Consider the following 9,969-nt stretch of genomic DNA (forward strand, 5'->3'; position numbering starts at 1 on the left):
GGATGCACATCCACACTTGAAAAACAGAAAGTGCCTGCTCGATGGATTTATAATCCTAGAAAGGCAATTTCTTTCCACATCACACCAGAATTGAGCCCTTAAATGTTCCTCAGGTGGAACACAAATCAATCATTTACAAGATGATTAAGCACCCAGGAAAGCTTTCACTCACACACACATGTACACCCCAGAACAGCTCTGCTTCACAACTGCTGCCAGAAGTTGTCTTTAAAATCTAGCTTGGACACTCGCCCTGAATTTTGAAGTGATTCTGATTAAAGCAAAATGTAACTTTGCTTATGATAAATGATGCTTCTGCTGAACAGAGGGAAAAGAGTCCTCTCAGCTTAGCAGTGGCTTCAGCTGAGCTGCAGCCACCCTGGGACAGAAACAGCTGCACAAACAGGACAAGAACATCACGGACATCATTGCCAAGGGCTGGTGGTGCCCCACGCTGGACTTGGGACAAGGAGGAAAAGGGGAATGGCTCCAGATTGAAAGGGAGCAGGTTTAGATGGGATATTGGGAAAGAATCCCTTTGTGCGAGGGTGCTGAGGCCCTGGCACAGCGTGCCCAGAGCAGCTGTGGCTGCCCCTGGATCCCTGGAAGTGCCCAAGGCCAGGCTGGACAGGGCTTGGAGCAACCTGGGATGGTGGAAGATGTCCCTGCCATGGCAGAGGTGGAACAGGATGATTTTAATGTCCCTTCCATCCCAAACCATTCTTGGATTCCATGATCTGCAAGAAGAGTGGAGTAACTTACTCTGTGAAGGTTTGTGAAGGCTGAACCAACACCCAAGAGTGAATTCCAGACACACCTCCATCCGTTTCTTCCTGGTGACACCATTCATTTGAGTACCCTGATAAAAAACCTTGACACGAGCCAGACAGATTTTATCTCCCCCGTTAAGAGCTGTGACTTCCTCTGTTCAATCCCTCTTAAAGAGCTGTTTGTCCTTCTGGACATTGAATTTTAATGGAACTGCCTGCAGCCGTTGCAGTTCCAGGGATCTACCAGGATAACAAATCCATCTTTTCCATTAAAATCTCCTTTACAACAGGTCAGGCAGCTGTTGAAAATGGATTTATGGATTCCAGAATTAAGAAAGCAATACCCCACCAATTCAGCCAATCCTCTAAACACACTCATTTTTGTTTAAGCTTCTGATACATCATCACCTGTCTTACTTTTCAAATCTAAGTGATTATAGTCCCTCCTGTTCTGGGGGATATCCTCAAGCTTCCAGGGTCACACTGGTTCAATTACATTGATTAAACTCCAGCAGACCTTGAGCTATTCCCTATTTGTTTCAAGAATGGATAAGCCACCCTGAAACCCATGAAGAACAAAAGGAACTCTGTCATTCAACAGGTTCTGCAGCACAGCAAGAAGAGAGATCAGGAACAGCTCCTGGGAGGGGGGGATGTCAGATTAAGCCCTTTTCTGACCCAGAGCTGGGGCAACTGAGAGGCGTTTTAAAAACTTCCATTCCATTTTCAGTCTCATGAGAAGGGTGAGACAATGCAGATGTTATAATTCACTCCATCACAACCAGAAGCCAACTATTTCCTAATTACAATACACTACAAGTGTTTCTTGGCCTATCAGCTTTAGCCACACCATGCTGGAAATGCCCAAAGCCAATCATCTAGAATTACCCCTCGTGGGTCCTACCACAATGCATCTTTCCTAGTTCTGTTTCTCCAGAGTATCTGGTCTTATTTGCAAGGCCATCCTTTGAAACGTTTTTCTAGCTCCATTTCTCTCTCAGCCATGTCTGTCCTATTCCATGGCATTTCTAAGCCAGCATTTCTTATCTCCAGGTTTGCACACGGATGCACACACTGTGTGAGCCTCCTGTCAGGCTGGGAGAATTCTCTACAAACCCATTTCCCACAGGAGGAAGCTGTGCATTTATAGAAGAGGATGAGCTGAAGAAGTGTGAATGCAACAGACCTTGAGATTCAAAGCACACCAGAGGACACTGCATCTTCTAATTATTGATGAGATTATTGATTAGTCCAGGCCAGGCTGGACAGGGCTTGGAGCAACTTGGGATAGTGGAAGGTGTCCCAAGGGATAGAAAAAGTTGAGGTTTAAGGTCCCTCTCAACCCAAACCAGTCTGGGATTTAACCAAGTGACTTCTCACAGCTCTGAAATCCATCTGCATCTCTCAAACCAACATTTGTCAGCAAAGTTAAAGACCTGTGCTATCATAAATTCTCTAAGTCACAATGCCCCCACAGCTCCTTCAGTCATGACCTACCCAAGGCACAAAGATCTGGGAATTCTGTACCACAAGCAACAGCAGATTTTTTTTTTTCCATTTATCTAAATTCCCTGCTCTTGCAACCCAACACTCTTAAATTAAATATTTATCTAAGCAGCCTCATTCATCAGCTCCAAATCAAAGGTGTCTTCAGTAAGTGGAGGGAGTTGGTACTGTGGAAACACAGATTTTATTTTTTATATGGCACTATTATTCAAATCAGAACAGCACCACTGAATTCTGCGGGCTCACAAAGCCCAGCCTATCACACAAATGTGGATTTAAAACACTTTTGATCATTTTTATTTAAAAATCAACGTAAAATACTGAATGTTATCAGTCTGATTTAGGAAGAACACATTTCCCTGTGTGCCTGTTTTCCAAAGTATCTCCACTGGCAAGCTGCCAGCACAGTCCCACTAAAATAGCTGCATTTATTCCACCACAGGTGTTTTGGAACAAGTACCAAAGCAACCAAGCTGCAGCCAAATAAAAGCAGAGATGCCCTTCAGGGATGTTTCTCTCATGATCTGCTCTGGAAATCCCCTTCTCTCTGAAAAAGGAGGAAAAAAGAGGAGGTTTCTTGGCAGTGTCTCCAAAACACATTTAAAAACCACGTGTCCAATCAGCAACAACAACAGAAACCTGCTCAGAAGGGATAATTTGGGATATTGGACATGTACAGCTCAGCTGATGATGGAAACACCTCAGAATTACATCTTTAGATTATCCAAAGCACCATTTTATAACTTTTGTAACATTTTATAAGTTTTATATCTTCTCCAATGAAGAACAATCTTATCAATTGTTTTTTCTGCCTGCCACCAGAAAAGGAAAAATGCTTGTAGATTTTAAACTCTAAAGCAAGGAACTTTTCCCAGTCAAGGTTTAGAACATAACACTCAACTCCACAGGACAAACCAGCCAAATTCTGTTGTTACCTGTGCAATTCCTGACTTGTGCTTCAGATCTCTGCCAACAAAACCAGATCTGGGACGTCTGTCGATTTTTTTTTGAGAACAGTGCCAAACTCATCCCAATTCCCCCATAACATCTCTTGAAGTCCTCACTAAACTCTTCCCTTTATTTTCAACTACCTGATGCAAACCTGAATTTTCTGTGTGATCCCAAGTTCAACAACTGGCCAAACTTCCCCTTCTTGCACAGAATTAAGGCAATAAAACCAGTCACAAAAAACACAAAGGATTTTAATTTCTGTCATGAGCACGTAACAGGTCTTCTCAAGGCAGAATTGCCAAACTGAAATTCAGCAGCTGAGAAACAGTGTGAGTTGATCTAAACAAGCTGACACTATTTATTAGGGACATCCACACAACACAGGTGATTATTTAAATAAAAGGAGTCAAACCACATACATAGAAAATACCAGAAAATTACACTGGCCATGACTTACTACAGAATTCTCCTATTTCTGAAGTCTCTCACACATGTAACACAAACCCCATCACAAGGCATCCTGGTGTTCCACGATTTAAAAAAAAAAAAAGAAAAGAAAAGGAAAAGCAGATGGAATTCCCAAGTTAAGGTGCACACCACCCTGTGGTACATCAGAGCACATCTGTGAGGGGGAATTTTAAGGATGTTACACAAGAGGTAGAAGTAAGATTTTTGCAGCGTTCAAACATCCACAGTTGTTTTACAGAAACACTGAAATAAGCCTAAGTTGATTAATGATTAAAATCTTGCATAATCAACACCTCACTTTTTTAAGCTAAGTTATAATTTCACGTATTTCTGTCAGGCCCAACCAAAATCTCCTTCAGAAATATTTCACTAGCAGTGTAAAATGGGATATTTCAAGGAAGTGAGTTTGACCAACACACAGGCAAAGTATACACTTCAGACACCAAACAGTAATATTAAAATATAGACACTATTCATCTTTGTATATCTGTCATAAAAAATAAAAGGAAACTTATTTTTCCCATCTATATATTGGAAACAGCCTAATTCTGTGAAAAAACTATGCTCATTAAGTTACTATTGTGCATAAACAAGTTGTGTTTTATTCAGTAAAAAACAAAGCAATCTTTGTCTGGCAATGATTTTTACTCTGATTTATTCTCTCTCTAACCAGTGCACTTTTTAAATATACTATATGCAAATATTTTCATTTTTAAAGCTCATTTGGCAACAAGCAAAGAGGATTTATAGCTCTAGTTCCTCAATTTGTTTAGAAGTTGCTCTTAACCCAATATATTTTCAATCTCTAACAGCACAGACATGTACAATAAACACATTATTTTGCACCTTTGATTACAGTATTGCTAATGAAGAAAAATAAGGTCCTTCCATTCAATATCACTGATAAATTTGCTTGGCAAAGTTATTATTTTATTTTAGAAAATTACAAAGCAGTTCTCTACCAAAAAAATAATTGATAAAAAAATCAGATCTCTCAAGTGCTACAAACCAAAAAAAAAAAAAAAAAAAAAAAAAAAGTGCTGGTGACTGCCATGGATAAACTGCACAGGGAATAATAAATCAAGGTCTCAGCATGGTTAAGGCTCTATTTCCCTCGAAGCAGAACAGGAGAAAAAGAGGTGCAAAAATTCCCAGAAACCCCCCAGTTCCTGCAGCAGGTATTCCTCAGCTTTAGGAGAAATCAAAATTATCCAGGCTGATTCCAAGAATCCTTATCAAAGAGGCTGGGAGCTCATCCCTCCAGAGTTTCCTGATAAATGTTCAAGGTGAATTACTGACCTTGTGTTTAATGAGCTCTTGAACTGCAAGGTAAAGCAACAGAGCCAAATCAAGACAGAAATCCCTTAAAAGCTGTGGCTTCAATGGAAGCAGGACCACACTCAGCTCTTCAGCAGCCCAATTATATAAACCAATAATTAAAATATCTATTCCACAGTCAACTGCCCTCATATTGACTGATGGGAAGTGCTCCCTGCTCCTGCTCCACCTACAAACACTAAATAATCAGTAACTCGAAGTTTTTCCATTTTAACGACTCCATTGGGAAAAATAAATAAATATATCTGTAGCAGACTGTGGCCATAAAGAATTTAACATTTAGTTTTGCAGCTAAGAGCACACACCCTGCCACAGAAATAAAGCTATAGAGAACATAAGAAATAAAGATATAAAGAACAAAATCCCCAAACCCAATTGCTTTGGGCTGTGCTACCATGCAGCATTTGTGAAAATTGCAGCTCTTAAAGAATGGGCCAAAAAGAAAAAAAAATTCCAATACCCAGCTTCCAGAGCAGGTAAAAACAGAATTTAAAAAAAATAATAATAAACATATAGGCTTAAGGTCTATTTGTTGCATAATTTTTACAATATTTAAACCAAAGAAAAATCCAACTTCCTGCAGAATCAGAGCTAAGACTTAATGGCAAACTGTGTGTGTGTGTGAACACCCCAGGGAGCCAAGCTGCATTCTGCCACTGGAGGAAGAACAGACATGAACCACAACCAAACCCATCCTGTGCTCAGCTCTCCTTGCTCTTTGTCATTTCCCAGGTCTAGAAAAGCTGAGTTTAAATCCTGCCAGCTGCCAGGAGGAGCTGATCCTGATCCCAGAGGGACGACCCCATCCCCTGGGCTGTCCCCAAGCCCTGTCCTGGCCCCTCTGGCTTGACAGAAACCTGGCAGGAAGGTTGGCCACCAGAGCAGGGCAGGGAGAAGCCAACTCTGCCCAAAATCTGCCCCCTGACAGTATCCAGAGGGGAAAAGAATCTTGATTCAAGCCAAGATCCCTGGTGCCTCAAGCCCTCCCTGAGCATGGGAGGCAAAATAAGAGAATTCTCCACTGGAATTTGGGCTCCTTCCAGCTTGAAGCTCCCTTTCCCTCCTTTATATCCCCGCAAAAGAGGGCTGCAGATCAAAGGCAATGCCTTTTCCAGGAGAAGTGCAAGAACCTGGGGCATCCCCACACTTCTCTGAAAACAGAAATACCTCAGCAAAGCCTCTCACTCACGTAATCCCCACCTTAAACCACTGATCTCCTTCAAAAGAAATAACCGTAAGAGACTTATCATGAACTAGAGCAGCGGTTCTGACTAAGGCAAATCATTTCCAAATTTCACATACCCAGGTACAGACAAAAATATTGGTAGTGGTGGTAAATTCCAGCAGCAAAATAAAAATAATTCAGTTTGGAAAGGATGAAAGTGCAATAGCAGCAGTTTGGGAACTAAATGTCACCCACTCCTGAAAAGGCCACAGCAAGAGAAGCAGCATGAACTTAAATAACCTCCCTGCATGCTGCTCTAAGGGAAATAACAAATTAATACCAATTTCTGAGTTTTAGTTTTATATAAATAGCATCAGAGCAGCTTAACTGCCAGAGGGACCCTGTGGATACAGAAAAACAGAGATACAAAACCTACAACCAGAAATAAAAATAATAAAGAGTTAAAAACAAAGTAAAAATAAATAAATAAATGAATGGTTCTTCCCTGCTGCTGTCCTCCCTTCTGGGAATTAATAAGGTTGAACCATCAAAAACCTTCAGATATTTACACAAAACACAGAAAAAATTGTAATTCTTAAGTCTATGTTGTACTGGACTATCAATTTGGGAATTTAAAGCATTAAAGATTCACTAGCAACTATCAAAAAGCCCCCTGATAATAATCCTGACTCAAAGAGGGACAACTGAGTATTCCATTTATTTAAAGTGGAGCAATCCAGTGTCCCTGCCACCAGGACTGCCTACAACTCTGCCACCTTCTCCAGCCCACCCCAAAAAATTTAAAAAGTATAAATCAAAACAGGGAAAAAACCCCAAACAATTCAATCTCAAGGAAGCTGAGTGGAGGGGTGGGGGTGGAAGGAAAGGGAATAAACTGAATTTTACCTGATAGCTTCTCAAAACGGGGAGGGAAAGGGGCATTTTTTTCCCCTCTATAACATCAAACCTAACTCCAAACCAAAACCACCTCTTTGGCTTAAGTGTGACCCAAAACCTCAATTCTGCTTCCCCTGAAGTCAGTAAAATGTGAATACATTTAGTCCCTAAAGCCACAAGCATTAGACTTGGGCTTATTCACACCAAAAAATTCAGTGCAAGACCTGCAGAATTTGTACCTTGCTGCCAAATTAAACACGAGGCAGCAAAAATTATGTTCTGACTGACAGAGCTGCTGCAACTCCAGGTGTTATTTTACAAAATAAAGTGGGTTTTTTCCCCCTTAAAATCCAAAAGGTTTTGTAATAAAACAACAGAAGTGGGGCATTCTGAAATTAGGAATTGAAGACACAACTCATTCTAGGTCTGATGCTGTCCATAACCAACTCATTTAAAGAAAAGGGCACTAAAACAATGATTAAAACTTATTTTTGTAAATAAAAACTTATTTTTGCTTGAAGACCTGGAGTTTTTGTGAAGAAAACTGAGCGAGGCCAAGTGAAACAGGAGCATTTGCAGGGCACGACCAGGAGCACCTGACCCTGGCACATGATCCAGGGGGACATTCCAGAGCCACAGAGCTCCTTAAGGAACCCAAACCTGGATCAGCTCCGAGTGCAATTAACATCATTAACAACTGAGTGCTGATTGCAGTCACGTGTAACCCTTTAAAACGCATTTCTAAGCTGGAATTGGAACCAGAAGTGACCACACAGCTTTTTAACACTCTGGAAAAATGAGATTGTTAAAGGCACATTAACGATGAACTAATGATGATCATTAATTAACACATGAGCAGTACAAAACGAACCAATTATACCTCAAACATTCACCACTACAAAACAACCCTGGCTGTGTAAACAGAAAAAAAAAAACAAGATCCAGACTTCTCAAATTCTGATTTCCTGTCAGCACAGCAATGGTAAATTAATTTTCATTTGGCTGATTAAACCCCCAAATCACCCACGAACTGAAATACTGCAAACTCCACTTTTAAGCTGTGGAGCACAGTTTCACAAATGCAGATTGAACCTTCTTGAATTAGTTTGTGCAAGTAAATTCCATGTAAATGCAGATTGAACCTTCTTGAATTAGTTTGTGCAAGTAAATTCCATGTACACAGAGAGAAAACACACTAAAATAACTCTGGAACCTGTTTTTTAGGCTAAGGCTTGAAATAATCTTAAAGTAGAATTCACTTTCTTTAGGGGAAAAACCATAATTTTGCTACACTAATTATGTGATTTCTATCTACTTGTGCTTTGAAATTTTACTCAATGGATTACAATGAGGCCTGGGTAAACTTCAGCTACAAATCCCCACGCCTCAATAGAGTTAAGGATGGCACTACTGAGACAAAATCTGCTCTAGAAACATCCACGGATCCAGAACTACACAGCTGCATTTGGAACAATTCTGCAAGTACAAATATATATGCGAACAGCTCTATAATTACCCACAAAAATGTCAAGTTTGACACTAAACACCACATGACATAAAAATCTTCACTTTAGTCCTTCCAATTTTGCTTAAATCCCCAACTTAATTCACTTTCTACCCAAGAACTGCTCTCCAAAGCTGTTCATTAATATCCTGATACTCAAGAACCTTAATTATTAGTACATGTTAGGAGATGTGTAACAGCAAGACAGTTGTTAAAGCATTAAAATATTCCTAAATGCCCTAAGATCACACCTTGAATTAATTATTCTTTACTAGTTTTCACCCTGAACAACCACACAACAGCCACACTCTGATTGTCTAAGCCACACAATGGAGACTAATTAAGAGCAATTAAATATAGTAAACCTTCCACACCAAAAAAAAAAATCAGTGAAAGAGCTTTGGTAGCCTAGTAAATAATTAGCTTTGTGTAAATATTTTGCAAACATCCCTTTCCCAAAAAAATCTCTATATACCATGTGTATATTTATATAATAATATACAGAGTTCCTGAGTAAATCATTAAATCTGATTATTCGGAAGATTTGGCAAAATATTTAACTTCATATTACTAAAAAAGATTTTTAAATAAACATTCAATGAAGACATTGAAATAAATATGGAATGCATCTGAAAAAAAAATATAGTACCATGAACATACAGTAGTAACAAAAAATAGTTTGTTTTTTTTTAATTGTGTATTATGTTATATTGTTACTGGTTTTAAACCCACTGAGGAATCAATACATCTAATTTCTAACCCTGAGCAAGTTTTCTGTCACCTGCTAACGTGCACTTCCACGCAGTTCACACTGCAAAGCTACAAAAATCCACTTTTTCAGTGGAAAAACCGAAGCAGACCACTCAGTGGAAAAGCTCAGCTCACAGTGGTTTTGCTGGAAACTGAACTGGCAGCACAAAACTCTCTCAAAACCAGCACTGAGCACTGATTATTCCTGCCAAACAGAGATAACCTGTCCCAAAAAACACCACCACAGCAGTGTGGATTGCTCCTGACACAGCGATGGGGTGAAAACTACTCAGTGATCACTTAGGCTCCGAAAAGAACTATACATGGTGCAAAAAATAAAAATAAAACAAACCCTGAATGACTATCAAGTACCTTTAAATATCCTAAATGGTCTCATTAACCAAAAAACAAAAAAAAAAAGAAAAAAAAAAAAGAGAATTAAGTTCTACCAGACTCTGGTTGCTCAGTTCCAGAGCTTTGGGTAAGCACAGGAGGAAAGCTCAGCTCTTGTTCAGCTCCTCTGAACATTAAAATTCTCAGCAGCAGACACCTGCAATGCTAAAACTGCAGCAACACCGCCACAAGCCGTGTCTCTCCACACCAGAACCACAGTACCACAA

Source organism: Anomalospiza imberbis, chromosome 1 (genome assembly GCF_031753505.1).
Source record: "Anomalospiza imberbis isolate Cuckoo-Finch-1a 21T00152 chromosome 1, ASM3175350v1, whole genome shotgun sequence".
Lineage (NCBI taxonomy): Eukaryota > Metazoa > Chordata > Aves > Passeriformes > Viduidae > Anomalospiza > Anomalospiza imberbis.